A 15767-nucleotide genomic window follows, 5' to 3' on the forward strand; every position below is an offset into this window, starting at 1 on the left:
GATTGTAAAATATTTTTGTTGAATACAACCTAAGATCTCTAATCACGCAATTAATCACTAATTTACCCTAAATTCTTCTCATTAGTCATTACTTTCACTAACTATTTAATAATTAATTTGATTTATAAATTAAAACAAAAACCACCCTCACCACCACCACTCAACCACCCCTCCTTATCCCCTCCCATGGCAGCAACCCTCCCTCCCGGCGTCCACCATCCCCAGCCGCCGCTTAAAACCCTTCACCCCTTCTGAACTGACCCCCTCCTTATCCCCTCTACCCTCGCCGACCACCCTCCAGAAAACCACCCACCTATATAACCTTCTTCCAACCCAGAAAACCACCCTAAATCCAACCGGAGGTGAGAGAAAATCTGCAGGGAAAAAACGCTTCACCCACCAATATCACCTTCTTCCAACCTAGAAAACCATCCTAGCTCCAACCGGAGGGGAGATAAAATCTGCAGGGAAAAAGCGCCGTCGAATTCAATAACGGAAGGAATATAGGAAGAAGTGAAGGAGAGAGAAAATGAGATGACCATAATCATGACAATAACTTCAACAATTGAACAATGTTGAATTGGGGAAAAAGAGGAGAGAGATAATGGTGAATTGGGGAAGAAGAGGAGAGATAGAGAATGAAAGAGTAATTAGAATAGTACAATGGTGAATTGGGTTTCGGAGGAGGGTGTGGTCAGCGAGGGTGAAGGGGAAAGGGAGGGGGTCGGTTGGGTGGGGGTAAGGGGTTCCAGGTGGTTGTTTGTGAAGGGGTAGGCCGAGAGGGGGTTGTTGCCATGAAAGGAGGAGAAGGAGAGGGTGGTTGACTGTGTTGAATAATTTTGAGAATTTAGACAAATCCATGTTAATTAATTAGTCTACTTAGGCAAAGGTGTTGTAAACTAATTAATAAAGATTATTAAAGGCAAATTAATTTTGAAGGAAATTGATGTTCTCGGCAACGAGAAACATGGTTCTCTGTTTTAAAGAAGACAAAATGTCTGTCCTCTTAGTGCCCGATCTGCAGCCCGGTCAGGGTGGTGCTTGCCCGACCGGGCGCGAGGCTGGCTGAAATTTTACCATCTCCACCGCCCGATCGGGCAGCCACCGCCCGATAGGGCGCGAGAGGGACGTTTAATTTTGTTGGGTTTTTTGCCCGATCGAAATTCTGCCCGATCGGGCCCGTAAAGGGCTGTGAATCGTCACTTCAGAATTGCCCGATCGGGCGGTGACAGCCCGATCGGGCGCGCATGTCTGGGTGGTTGAATTGAGACGGTTTCCTTCAAGTGACGACAGTTATTTCATGGCTGTTGGTTTTGTTTTGGTTCTAATATATATATGTACTACTGTACATATGCGGGAGAGATGTTTTTTAAGAAGAAAAGTAAGGCAATTTTTCTTTTCTTTCTTGAAACTTTCCTTTTGCAAATTAAATTATCATCATCATAATTACACAAGCTTTTATACATTGAATTGTAATCATCCTACTTGTGATTGCAATTGTTCTTCGTTGTATCTCCTAAGTAAATTTCCGTGAAACCCGGTTGTAGTATAGGGTCGGAATTATACTTTTGGGAAAGTGATTCCGTTCACGCCTCGAAGATTTTACCGATTTATTTTGTTTGCTATCTTTGTGACCCTTGTTAAACACAAAATCCCCAACAGACTGGTGGGTGGTAAAGGTTGGGTTTTTTTTATTTTTTATTTATTTTTTTATTTTTTTTTTAAAAAAAAAATTTATATTTGTAAATCAAATTTTTTTTTGACACAATATTTATAAATCAATTTAATTAATAAATAATTAGTGAAAGTTGTGACTAATTAGAATAATTAAGGGTCAATTACTGATTAATTGAGTGATTAGAGATCTCAGGTTGTTTTCAACAAAAATATTTTACAATCTGACAAAAAAATTTTATAAGGTTTTTCCCAACAAAATAGTTGTTAAAAATGGTTTTTTCTGACAAAATTTCCTTTTATTATTTTTATTTTTTTATTTAAACTTTTAAACAAATCAATAACTACCCATTCCAATTTTTATTTTATTTTTTTTTTAATTTTTTTAATTTTTGTATGTAGTATAATATATGTCATGCATTCATATGGGTATACAATTCTTTTATCAACAATTCAATGTAGCACTCAAAATTACCAACCTTTCAATTATATGCATCTTTTTAGGAACTACCCTCCAAACAACTTCCATTTCTTTAATCATCAAAACAAATAAATGTACAACACGCTTTTTGCATGAGTGGCCCCACCGAATAACTGCTTGCAAGAGAACAAAAAGTAACTCATAGAGCACTGATGGATTAACCCCTATGATACTAAGCGAGTAACCCCTATAACACCGAATGGATAACCTCTATAGCATTGAAAATAGTAAACCCCAAAATAGCCTGCCACATTGTGTGGCAACTAATATATAAGTGTTAGATCCTGCTCTTTGAGCTTCTGAGCGATCGAAGCAAAGAAATTCATATTTCAGTTGAGTTGAGCAAAGCAGAGCTGGCGACAACAGATTATCAATACTCAATAGAGCAGAGCTAAGCTGGTTTCAGCACAGCAGAGCAAACCATATCACAAGTCCACAACAGACCACAGTAGCTAAAGAAAAACATGATCCAAGTTACAACATCAAAATCTAATTTTCGTATTTAAAATATATTTTTTCTTATATTATATTTAACTAGAGTGTACCCGTGCAAAATACACGAGATATATATTTTATAGAAAGATATTATAAAGATCTAATAACAAAAATATATATTTTAAATGCGTAAATTTGATTGTGATATATGGAGTAGTAACCAACTCTAATATGAGGCTGGATACACTCGTGTTGCTAGCTATTATGAAAGTTACTCTGTAAATGTTATAAGGGATACCCGTTCGACCGTTCAATGTTATAATTGTTATCTATTAGTGTTATAAGGGTTACTCCGTCAGTATTATAAAGGTTTGTTCTTTTGCAAATAGTCACACTGTTGGCTTGTCGCACAAAAATCATGTTGTCGCGTATATATAACTCAAGCGCCAATATATATATATATATATATATATATATATATATATATATATATATATATATATATATATATATATATATATATATATATATATATATATATATATATATATGAGAATATATGAGAATATGTCACACTGTTGGCTTGTCGCACAAAAATTTAGAACATGTGAGCAAAAATTTAGAATATGTGACTCAAATTAAAATTCTGAACATATGAGTAATAATTTAGAACATTTGTGTGAGTAATATGTTTAGAACATCTGATTTAAGAATTAGAACAAGAGATTAAAATTTTATAAAACTTGCTTTAAAATTTTTAAACATATGAGTAAAATTTAGAACATATGATTTAAGATTATGAACATGTGAATAAAAATTTAGAACAAACTAATATAAAATATAGAAAGTGTGAGTAAAGAATTTAGAACATACATGTAAAATAATAGAACATACGCTTTAAAATATGGAACATATAATTATAAATTTCAGAACACACGTTTTAAAATTTAAAACATACTTCCTCCGTTCTATTAATATTGCAACAATGGACTTTTTGCACTATTCATCACTCTTGTTTGACCATATAATATTGATTTGTACGTTAATTAAAATATAGTCATGTGTGATTTTGTTGGATTCGTCTCATAAAATACTTTCACAATATCAACTTTTTATAATTTTCACTCTTACACAATTATAGATATTTAGCATATAAAATGTACTTTGGGATGCGTAATTTCCTCCTTGTTGCAATATTAATAGAACAGAGGAAGTATAAGTTAAAATTTTGGAACAAGTTATTTAAAATTTATGACATCAAACTTAACTAATATATGGTTTAGAACATTTGAGTACTAAATTAGAACATTTGATTTAATTTAGAACACCTAAGTAAAAATTTAGAACATCAGATTTAAAATTTAGAACATACGAGTAAAAATTTAGAACATAAATAGTGTTCTCACATAAGAAAAATTCTCACATAAGATATATATATATATATATATATATATATATATATATATATATATATATATATATATATATATATATATATATATATATATAATATTGGTGTTTCCAAAAAGAATAATATAATAAAATAGGTAGTTTGTGTTATTACGAAAATAAAAGTGGAAGTTTTTTTTGGATGGTTTATTTATTTATTTATTTTTTAAAAAGGCAGGTGGAAGTTATTTGGAGGGCAAAAAAAAAAAAAAAAAAAAAAACTGAGTGCATGAGAATTGAGAGATGGGTTTTTGGAGTAATGCGGTGAGAAATTGGGAAAACGTCTCTTAAATTATATAAAACATTTCCTGTGCATTTTGCACGGGTATGTAAGAGCTATAGGTACTATTAAGCGGAAATCATGACTCATATTCAATCAAGCACCTAATCCCAAGATCGCATGCATAACACACAAGACACATAATCATACCTTAGCTTTGAAATGTGAATTCCACGTAGCAAATGATTGACAAATCAGGGAGAGAATAGAGCCCCAAGCGTTGCTCCTCTACTTAGTCCACGAGCTTCGAACAAGCCGTCCACCAATACTAGATTGGTCGAGTGATTGAGGAAAAACGCGATCACCACCTTTAATGGACTAATCGACCACCTCGAACCACCACCACCTCGAACCACCTTGAGAGGCGCCGAGGGAGGAGAGAGAGCCGTGAGAGAGAGGGAAGTTTGAGAGGGCTTGGTGTAGGCGTCGTTCGAAGTGCGCCTACGTTAAAGCATGTGTGAATATGATTGGCACTCATTGAAAGTGGGAATTGACATAATACGATTAGGGACAAGAAAATTAGGGAGCCGCCAACAAGTTTTTAAGGAACTTGTACGTAAACCGTTCACGGATCATAAAAGGCAACCACGATAAAGGGACAACGATAGGCAACAATGATTGACCCGTGAAGGTTACACCCCATTCATAATCCATGATATTACTAACTCCATATGGTTCAGAACCACGAAAAGAGGATCGGGGATGATGGTACAAAGTGAGTCATGGAGTCACATTCGCCCGTATTGGCCTCTACTCGATTCTTATAGTGAAAAGTGATTCCTGCGATCTCAAAGGCATACAAACAAAAATTCAATTTGCACCAAACTATTATTAAGCTAAATTGGTTTAATATTAATGCAACATATAATTCTAAAATATTAGTGATCACTTGAATTAATAACAAGATTAAAAAGGATCCTAAACCGGTTGTCCAAATTATCTTATTAGGCGTGATTTTCAATTACATATTCCCTTTAAACATGCAATATAGTGATTAATAAATATAATAAAATAAGCATTAATATTGGAAGCAATTTAACAATAACAACATTAGTCAAATCAAATATAAAATAATAACCCTAATCATGATACTAGCAACAAGAATAAAAATAAGAGTAATTAAGTAATTAATTACTCACTTTCCACGTTTCCTTGAATTGCTACATCATGAATAAACTGTTAATAACTTCAATAAAAGTAAATCAAATGGAAATTAAATTAAATAAAGGTAGAGTTGATTTAGTCTAAACCCTCAATTATTTGTACCTTTCACGCCTTGGTTTAAGGACGGAACCTCGAGTTAAGTATGAACTCCTTAGAGTGCTTAGAGGAAGTATTATGAGAGAATAGGGAGGCTAGTGTTTAGGCTAAAGAGAGAGAAGAGAATGATTTGTGACCAAGCTTGTTGATGATTGAAAAAAGGGGAGATATGACCTCTATTTATAGAGAAAAAAGAAGGGTCGAAAAAACAAGATAAGATCCGAATTAAATCGGAATAAAACTCGATAGACTGCACTTTTTGCGGTTTTTGTTTTTATCATATCTTTTGATCCAGAAATCGGAATAAGATAAATAAGATATTGTTGGAAAGATCATTAAGTAAACTTTCTAACCCAATTATAATCAGATTCAAATATTTTGTAGAATAAAATATATGGCCGAAATAGTGAGACGGTGTCTGTTTTGGATAGAGTTTGATATTTTATTCATATCTTTTCCTTTATAGCTCGGAATTGATATTATAATATATCATTGGAAATATAAATTCAAGGGCTATCCAACCATATAAAATTTTTATAAAAAATATGAGTCACAAAAATCATATCTGAATATCTTTGAACGTCTTTCAATTCAAATAGAATTAGGACTTTCAAAAAGAAAAGTTTTATTCAATTTCAAACTCTTTAATTTTATCTTTTCAAAAAGGATAATTAAGATCTTTTAGAAACTTATATAAGCTTCTAATTAATACTAATTGGTTTAGGAATGGGATTAAATAATTTGGACCCTCCATAGGATCATTGGGTCGTAGGTAAGGTGGGCTTAGGTTCGGTTTGGGTTCGGCTTAATATTTTGGCCATAACTTATTCATTATAACTCGGATTTGGGCTTATAATATATCGTTGGAATCTCTTTTCAAACCCTATCCAACTATTCAATCATTGAACCTAGATAATGGACCAAAATAAACCGGACTAAATGTTTTTATAAAAAGGACACGAAATGAATGATTTTAAAGGACACAAAATGAATTATTTTGGGTTTAAAGGCACGAAAAGAGGAAAATAAGTTATGGTTTGGGGAAATGGGATAGGAGTTGGGTTGTTTTTATGAAATGGAAATATGGATTTAATCACTCCAAGATTAAATACTCAACCCGACCAATAATGGCGGTGAAAGGTTGCTCATCATCGGGTTTGGTTTTGGGGAGACATTTTTAGGTGTCTACACTTGGTCTCGTGTTTTCTAACTCGGGATTTTGATCTTACTGATCAATTGAATTCTTGTCTCATGCAAACCCTAGACACCTAGTCTATTTATAATCACATCATAATTAGACTAGGTTAGGAAGTCAAAAAACCTCCAACCTTCTCCATATGGCCAGCCATACTAGGGGATGAGGCCCATCATGGGCCTCGTCCTCTCGTGCTCGATCTAGGCCCTTTATGTGACCTTATAGGATCTGTCCAATTGGGCTTTGGGCTATTTTACTAGCCCAAAGTGAAAGGAATGGTGTCCTTCGAACAAGTGTATTATTATGATAGCGGGTTCAGAATTATTAGAAAGCTAATATATTCAGTAAGGTCAAGTGATCGGAATGCCTGGGTGGAGGCCGCTTCCAATCAGTAATATTAATATAATTAATATTACAGCTTAATCTTGACTGAACCCTTCGGGTCACACCCAAGCAAAATATACGAACCAACTCGACGAATTAATTCGGAAGAAATTAATTCGTCGCCCGAGTGTTAAATATTTAGACGTCGGTAATTTGAGCTTAGAGCGTCGAAACCGATCGTCGGAAGTCGAGTCAAAATAATAAAAGACGAGACGCGCAAAAATAATAATAAATCGACCGTATTCCCAAAATACCCCTAGCATCGGAGTGCCCCGAGCATCCGAATGCTAGGGGCAAAAATGTCCTAGCAAAGGTGGCTATCAAGCACCAAGCCGAGCCTAGCATGGCTGGATGGTGCGTGCTAGCGCACCGTGCTAGCAGCCACGGCCAGCAGCAGCTAGTAGCAGCAGCACGTGATGCGTGCAGCAGCTAGCTGCCGCGGCTAGGCACGCTAGCACAGCAGCAGCCGCGACGCGCCACAGCAGCAGCTGGGTGCGGGCTGGGTGCGGGCTGGGTGCGGGCCGGTCTCGGGCTTGGCTCGTGGCTTGGCTCGGGCCATAGGGCCGTGGATTAAGGGGAAGCATGGAATATGGGAGCAAGTGGGAGAGGACATGTGGCACAAGGAGAGTATTGAGTGGGGAGCAAGTATGGTCCCCTACTCTCCATGTGGTCCTCACCAACCCATCTCACATGGCAATGCCACTTGTAGATTTATTATTAGTTTGCAATTTTAATTTAATTTAGCTTTAAATTAATTTGTGGAATTTCATGATCCCACATTGATGGGATAGAAATTCCCACTCATACTTTCCTCTATAAATACCAACCTTGGGATTTGGAGTAAAGTGCTTGAGTGGGAGTTAAAAAGAGCATTCCATAATTTTTGGGAAAACTCTTAAACTCATATAACACTCGGGTTTTGGTCGGACCTTGCTAACCCCAAGGTAGCGGACCTTAAAGTTGTGTTCGCCTTTTTGTGGGTGGATACCGTCGGAGGCGCGGCGCTTGACGTGCTCGTAGCTTTCAAGTAAGAGCCCCGGTTTTTGGGCGAAGCTCGCTTCGAGGGTAAGATTCGTTATCTTTTCTTTGTGATTATTTATTTATGCTTTATGATTTTAATTATTGCGAGTGGTTCCTCGGGTCGGGGTTGTTTCCGCGGTGAGTCGGACTCACCAAACCCCAATAGCGGTATCGGAGCCCCGCTCGTTTACTTTTATAATTAAGTTTTTTAAGGTTTATTTTGGCTTAATTTTCTGGTTTAAGTTGCTAATTAGATTAGTAGCTCGGTTTTATTTATTTTAATCCCGTTTTTAATGTCGAGTTTGGCCCAGAACCCAGATTTTCGCCCAAGACTAGTGAATTTTGGGTGGAAAACGTGTTCTGGAAAGGTTTTTATCCCAAGGGATTGTGATTTTAGCCAAATTCTGACCAAAAATGCCTTTTTCGAGGGGTTTTTCGTTTTTGACGAAAAATTTTAAGTCTTTTCTAACCTTGAAATTAATGGCATAAATTGTTGATTATATGTTATTTTCTGCATTTTTATGTCCCCTTAAAGCACACTTACTTGGTAGTATTTGATTCTTAAAGGTTGATTTATTTTCACATAATTGCAAACTAATTGCTTTTTAGTGTGAAAGTTTTATTTTTGAGGCTTCCTAAGTGTTAAACATTCAATCTTTATTTGTGATAAGTGATTGAAACTTTAAAAACCACTAAATTCCATGTTATTTTGTGTTAGACTTTGTTGTTTTAATCATTTTGAGTTGATTAGAAACATAAAGTTTCGATTTTTGTGATAGAAATTTGGTTATCTTCATGTTGGAAGATATAATTTTCAAGGATTCACAAAATTTAGATGTTGGAATTTTCATTTGAACATTAAAGTTCATATTTTTCCAACTTCCCTTTACTTTGTCAAATTCTCAAGTTTAATTTAAATTGATTAAATTGAAAGTGAGAAATTGCCTCAATTTTATATTGCACCAAGCTAAACCAATTTAATTAAGAATGGTTCTTGGAATTATTTTGGTTATTTGCACTTTGAAAATTTTATTAAGTTAGACTTGTTTAAAATTTTATTTTGCTCTCTAAATTAGTTCTAAAATTAATTTAGAATTAATTATTTTTGTCTCGCGAAAAGGGATCAAATCCTGAGGCCGTGGCAGCGCCGCCTTGCTTGCGGCCACACGCGCGACAGCAGCCACGCACGGCAGCAGCACACGCGCGGCAGCAGCACGCGGGCTGCAGCAGCCACGCGCGGCTGTGCCGTGGCAGCAGCTCGTGGCCGTGTGCCGTGGGTCGTGTATTCGTTTTTTGGCGTGTGCGTATGCTTGGTGCGGTGAGGTGACTAGCCTTAGTAAGGCTTGATGTTAATTTTTTTTTGCCGTTTTACTTATTTTAATTAATTTTGTTTATTTTAATTAAAATTTTGGGAGGCTAGGCCTCGGTTTTGAGCGGCATTGGCAAAATTTCATTTTGACAAGTTTGGGTGCTACCGACTTAATTAATTAGATTAATTAAGGAAATGCGGAATTTAGTGGGAGCTTCAATTATTAATGACGTAAATTATATAATCGGTTAAACAACTTTGACTAGTTTTAATTAGGCGTGTTAATCGGAATAACCACCTAGATTAGTTACTAGTGCACGCGTTGTTTAAATGCATTTTTACTTTGTTTTAAATTTGTAAATTGCATGGGCCATTCACAAATAGTGAATGGATGAATGGAATATATATATTCTCTCTCACAGGTTTTATGAAATGGCAACTAGTGGGACCCGACTAGGATAGAAAATACGGACTACGTGCCGTTATGTATTTTTGTAAATCTAAATACGGTCTACGCACCGTTAAGTATTTTTGTACTTTAATATTTAGATTATTCCTAGTTGTAGACACTAGTTTTTGCATAGTTTGGTTAAGTCTTGAAGACGACGTATCTTGGAAGACAAAGCCTTGAATTGCAAATGAAGACCTTTTGAAGATATGAAGATTTCAAGGGGTCATGCTAGTTGCCAATATGCATCTATAATTTCGCTCTATATTTTATGCTTATATATATATGTGTGTGAATTATTCGTTAGATGCATGTTTAGGTTTTCTTGATGTTGCGATGATTAGTTAAGTTCACTTAAATCAACCAACATAGAAATCCTAGGTCCCTAATAATATTGAGTCAAACTTGCCTTTCCAAAACAACACTTACTAACTGGACGATGGTGATGGTAGGCTACGCCAAAGCGAGGTGCCGTCACTTCTCCAAGGGGCATAAGGCACACCGGGTGTGCACGTTGATTTTGGTTTAACTCATCGGTATGAGTGAGGAGTCCTCACATACCGTGGCAAAAGAGATACATCGTCAAAGATGCATTAGATGCGACGATTGTCTAACCAAGAGTGGCTTAGAGCCATTAGCAAGGCAATGCTTACCCTAGAAGATTGAGTGTTTAAGACAAGCCAAAGCATGCTTAACCACTCTTTGTTTCTTCGGATCTTGGAATCGCCTTATTTTCACAAAATAGGGACAAATTTTACGTGTGAATAAGACGTTAAATAAGTATTGAAAATTTGCATGAATAAAATTCAATCTTATTTAAGTAACTATGAATGGTTTTTCATTAAAATTCTTTTAATTGTAGAATCATGTCTTCAACCTCAAACAACCAGTTTTCATTACGCTCAATTCTCGACAAGGAGAAGTTGAGTGGTACCAATTTCCTTGATTGGCAAAGGAATTTGCGCATCGTTCTTATGAAAGAACAGAAAGAGTATGTCCTTGATGAGGAAATGCCCGAGGCTCCCAATGAGGAGGTAACTTAAGCGGCCCTTAACCGATGGCAAGTAGCCGATCGGGATGTCAAGTGCGTAATGCTAGCCACTATGTCTCCTGAACTTCAGAAAACCTTCTTCGAGAAGGAATCGGCCTATGAGATCATTTCTGAGTTACAGAATATGTTTCAAGAGCAGGCTCGAACTGAAAGGTTTGAAACCCATAGGCAGATCCTTGAGACTAAGCTCAAGAAAGGAGAGCCAGTCAGCCCACATGTGCTCAAAATGATCGGATTATTTGAGAAAATGGGAAGGCTTGATGCGGGGTATTCAACTGAAATGGCTATTGACATCATTCTCCATTACCTTCACAAAGGCTATGACCAGTTCAAGATGAACTACAACATGCATAGCATGGAGAAAACCCTCACCGAGCTTCATGGGATGTTGAAGCAAGCTGAGCAGACGCTCAAGGATGAGGGAAAGCATGATATGCTCATGATTAAGAAGGGTAAGCCGTTCAAAAGGGCGGGCAAAAGGAAGAAGGGCTTCAAGGGGAAAGGGAAGAAGAACTTTCCGCCTAAGCCGAAAGCTACCAAAGACAACAAGGAGAAAAAGGTAGCATCTTCTAAGTCTGATTCCGAATGCTTCTATTACAAGAAGAAGGGACATTGGAAGAGAGACTGCCTCAAATTCAAGGAAGATAAGAAGAACGGAACCGTTACTTCTACATCAGGTATTTACGTTATAGACTTTAACTTCACTAGCTCGGCTTCATGGGTATTAGATACCGGATGTGGCTCACACTTTTGTTCCAATTCACAGGCACTAAGGAACACTAGGAGGCTAGCGAAGGGAGAGATCGAGCTCCGGGTAGGAAATGGAGCAAGGATTGGTGCTATTTCCGTAGGATCTCTTAGTTTGTCTTTGCCCACGGGGCTAGTTTTGGAACTTGACAATGTTTATTGTGTTCCCAACATTACCAAAAACATCATTTCAATTTCAGCGTTGGACGCCAAAGGTTTTGAATTTCGAGTTAAAGACCAAACATGTTCATTTTATCTCGATAATGTTTAATATGGTACGGCACATTCAGAAAATGGTCTTTGTGTGTTATCACTAGACAAGGAAATTTATAACGTTAATAATCCTGCAAAGAAAGCTAAGACTACACAGTCTAGTCAAACTTACTTGTGGCATTGTCGCCTTGGCCACATTAACATCAAACGTATCAAGAAACTTCTACAAGAAGGTATTCTTGACTCATTTGATTTAGAATCCTTTGAGAGTTGCGAAGGATGTTTATTAGGCAAGATGATAAAGCAACCATTCTCCAAGTTAGGAGAAAGGGCCGGTGACTTGTTGGGACTAATACACACCGATGTATGTGGACTAATGAGTACACCCGCAAGGAGTGGTTATCGGTATTTCATAACCTTCACGGACGACTTTAGTAGATATGGTTATGTCTATATAATGTCGCACAAATCTGAATCGTTTGATAAATTCAAAGAATTTCAGAAAGAAGTTGAAAACCGACTCGGCAAGAAAATCAAAGCGCTTCGATCAAATCGAGGTGGCGAATATTTGAGCCAAGAGTTTGATGAACATCTGAAAGAACATGGAATACTTTCGGAGTTGACACCTCCGGGAACTCCTCAATGGAATGGAGTATCAGAAAGGAGGAATCGAACCCTGTTAGACATGGTCCGATCTACTATGGGTCTTAGTGAACTTCCAATCTCTTTCTGGGGACATGCACTTTTAACTGCGGCACTCACACTAAATCGTGCTCCGTAAAAAGCAGTGGAAAAGACTCCATATGAATGATGGACAAGCAAACCACTAAGGTTGTCTTTTCTCAAGATTTGGGGATGCGAAGCATATGTCAAGAAACTCATTTCTGACAAACTTCATCAAAAACCTGACAAGGTTTACTTTGTGGGTTATCCAAAAGAAACCAAAGGGTATTACTTCTACAACAAATCCGAGAACAAAGTGTTTGTTGCTCGTGATGGTGTCTTCTTGGAGAAGGAGCATCTCTCCAAAATGACAAGTGGGAGGAAAATCGAACTCGACGAAGTTCGAGAGGACGAGCAACAAGGACAAGTTGACAATCAAAGTGCTTACCAAGCAGCTGTTTGACATTGGTCAAAGTCAAAATATGCAAAGTCAACCCGACAATGCAAATGCTCAGTCCATTACCCTACGTAGGTCGACTCGGCCAAGATCTCAACCTGACAGATATCTCGGTGTTGTATTAACCGAAGATCAGGACATCCTAGTAGTGGATGGAGATGAGCCGGCAACCTACAAGCAAGCTATGACGAGCCCCGACTCTGCAAAATGGCAAGGGGCCATGAAATACGAAATGGACTCCATGTTTGAAAATCAAGTATGGGACTTGGTTGATTTACCCGCAGGTTACACATCTATCGGATGTAAATGGATTTTCAAGATGAAAACCGACAAAGATGGAAATGTATTTATTTACAAAGCAAGGCTGGTAGCAAAAGGTTACAGGAAAATTCACGGTGTTGATTATGATGAAACCTTTTCTCCAGTTGCTATGCTTAAGTCCGTTCGAATTCTTCTAGCGATTGCTGCATATTACAATTATGAAATATGGCAGATGGACGTCAAAACCGCCTTCCTCAATGGGATTTTGGAAGAAACTGTGTATATGACACAGCCTGAAGGTTTTGTCGACCAGAATAATCCTAAGAAGGTATGCAAGCTTAAGAAGTCTATTTATGGATTAAAGCAAGCGAGCAGAAGTTGGAATCTGCGATTTGATGAAGCCATCAGTAAGTTTGGTTTTATCAAGAATCCAGATGAGTCTTGTGTCTACAAGAAGGTCAGTGGGAGTGACATCGCCTTCCTAGTCTTATATGTCGATGACATTTTGCTCATTAGAAATAGCATTCCATTGCTAGAGTCTGTAAAGGCTTGGCTCGGGAAATGTTTTTCAATAAAATACTTGGGAGAGGCTCAGTACATATTAGGCATCAAGATCTATAGGGATAGATCAAAAAGGATGATAAGAATGAGTCAGAGTACTTACATCGATAAGGTACTGGCTCGATTCCAAATGTAAGGAGCCAAGAGAGGGCACCTACCCATGTCACATGGCATAACCTTAAGCAAGAAGCAGTGTCCAAAGACACCTGATGAGCGAGAAAGGATGAGTCGAATTCCGTATGCTTCGCTTATTGGATCGATCATGTATGCCATGATATGTACTAGGCCGGATGTATCGTATGCCTTAAGTGCTACAAGCCGATACCAATCAGACCCAGGAGAGGCGCATTGGACTGCGGCCAAGAATATTCTAAAGTACCTGAAAAGGAACAAGGATAAATTCCTGGTCTATGGTGGTTAAGATGAATTGGTTGTTGAGGGATATACCGACGCAAGCTTCCAGACAGACAGAGACGACTTTAAGTCACAATCAGGATACATATTCTGTCTCAATGGAGGAGCGTTTAGTTGGAAGAGTGCAAAGCAAAGCACAACCGCTGATTCTACAACTGAAGCCGAATACTTGGCAGCATCTGAGGCAGCCAAGGAGGCAGTTTGGATTCGCAAGTTCATTGATGAACTTGGTGTTGTACCCTCCATCAAGGGTCTAATAGACCTCTATTGTGACAACAATGGAGCTATTTCTCAGGCTAGAGAGCCACGAGAACATCAGAAGGTCAAACATGTCCAGAGGCGATTTCATATGATTCGAGAATGAAAGTTAGAAGGTGAAATCAGAATTTGCAAAGTTGGAACGGATGACAATGTAGCCGATCCACTTACTAAACCTTTGTCTTAAGTGAAGCACAACAAACACATTGAGGCAATGGGAATCAAGCATGTCGTGAACTGGCTTTGAATTCCATTTTATAGTGTTTTAATCAAATTTTGAACAATGTTGATGTAAAGCACCATGATGAACCATTCAGTTTTGGAGTAATTAAAATTTTCATGCAATTTAAATCACTCCGTCTCTATTTAATTGTGGTTTAGAATTAAATAATGAGTCCATTCGATTTTAATAAATATTCAAAATAGGGTATCAAGTCAATGGCTTGGATAAAGAAACACCTATTAAGTGAACATTGAATATTTTAATCGAAAATTATCCCTAATCAAGGTTATATTTTGTGGACGATTGATGACCATCAGAGATTAGTGTGTAGTATGATTTGTAGCACCGTTTCTTGTGCTATGAGGATATAAATCATTTTCACATGCATTGGTTTAGAACCATACTTGATCGACCTATGAGGATACTTTAAGAGACTTAAAAATCGTCATAAGTATTTTCTCATTATTACTATCGGAACTCTTTTCCTTTGACCATGAGTAGTGGGAGATCTCTTGTTTGAGTACTGGTCCGCTTTGGTATCCGCCAAACGTCTGCCGTAACTGGGGATTATAAAGACAGATATCAGGCGGGTGAGTCCTCTTAGTAAGAGAAGCTACATTACAAGACTGGAAATGTCCCCCTACTAACAATAGGGAACATGTCTTGTTGTTTACAAGGCCTCTCGAAGAGCGAGACTGTGAAAAATGCATGGCCGTGCTCAGATGGATTTTAGAAATCATCTGCTTATTGACAGTCAAACTCGGATTTCGGGAAACACTTCTGGACGTAACAGAGATGACTAGTAATCTTACTTTGTAGTTCATGAAGAGACATAGGATAAGGGCTATACACTAAATGCACACTTGTCCGGAAGGACAAGTGGGAGATTGAAAGGAATGGTGTCCTTCGAACAAGTGTATTATTCTGATAGCGGGTTCAGAATTATTAGAAAGCTAATATATTCAGTAAGGTCAAGTGATCGGA

Source organism: Chenopodium album, chromosome 6 (genome assembly GCF_948465745.1).
Source record: "Chenopodium album chromosome 6, dcCheAlbu1.1, whole genome shotgun sequence".
Lineage (NCBI taxonomy): Eukaryota > Viridiplantae > Streptophyta > Magnoliopsida > Caryophyllales > Amaranthaceae > Chenopodium > Chenopodium album.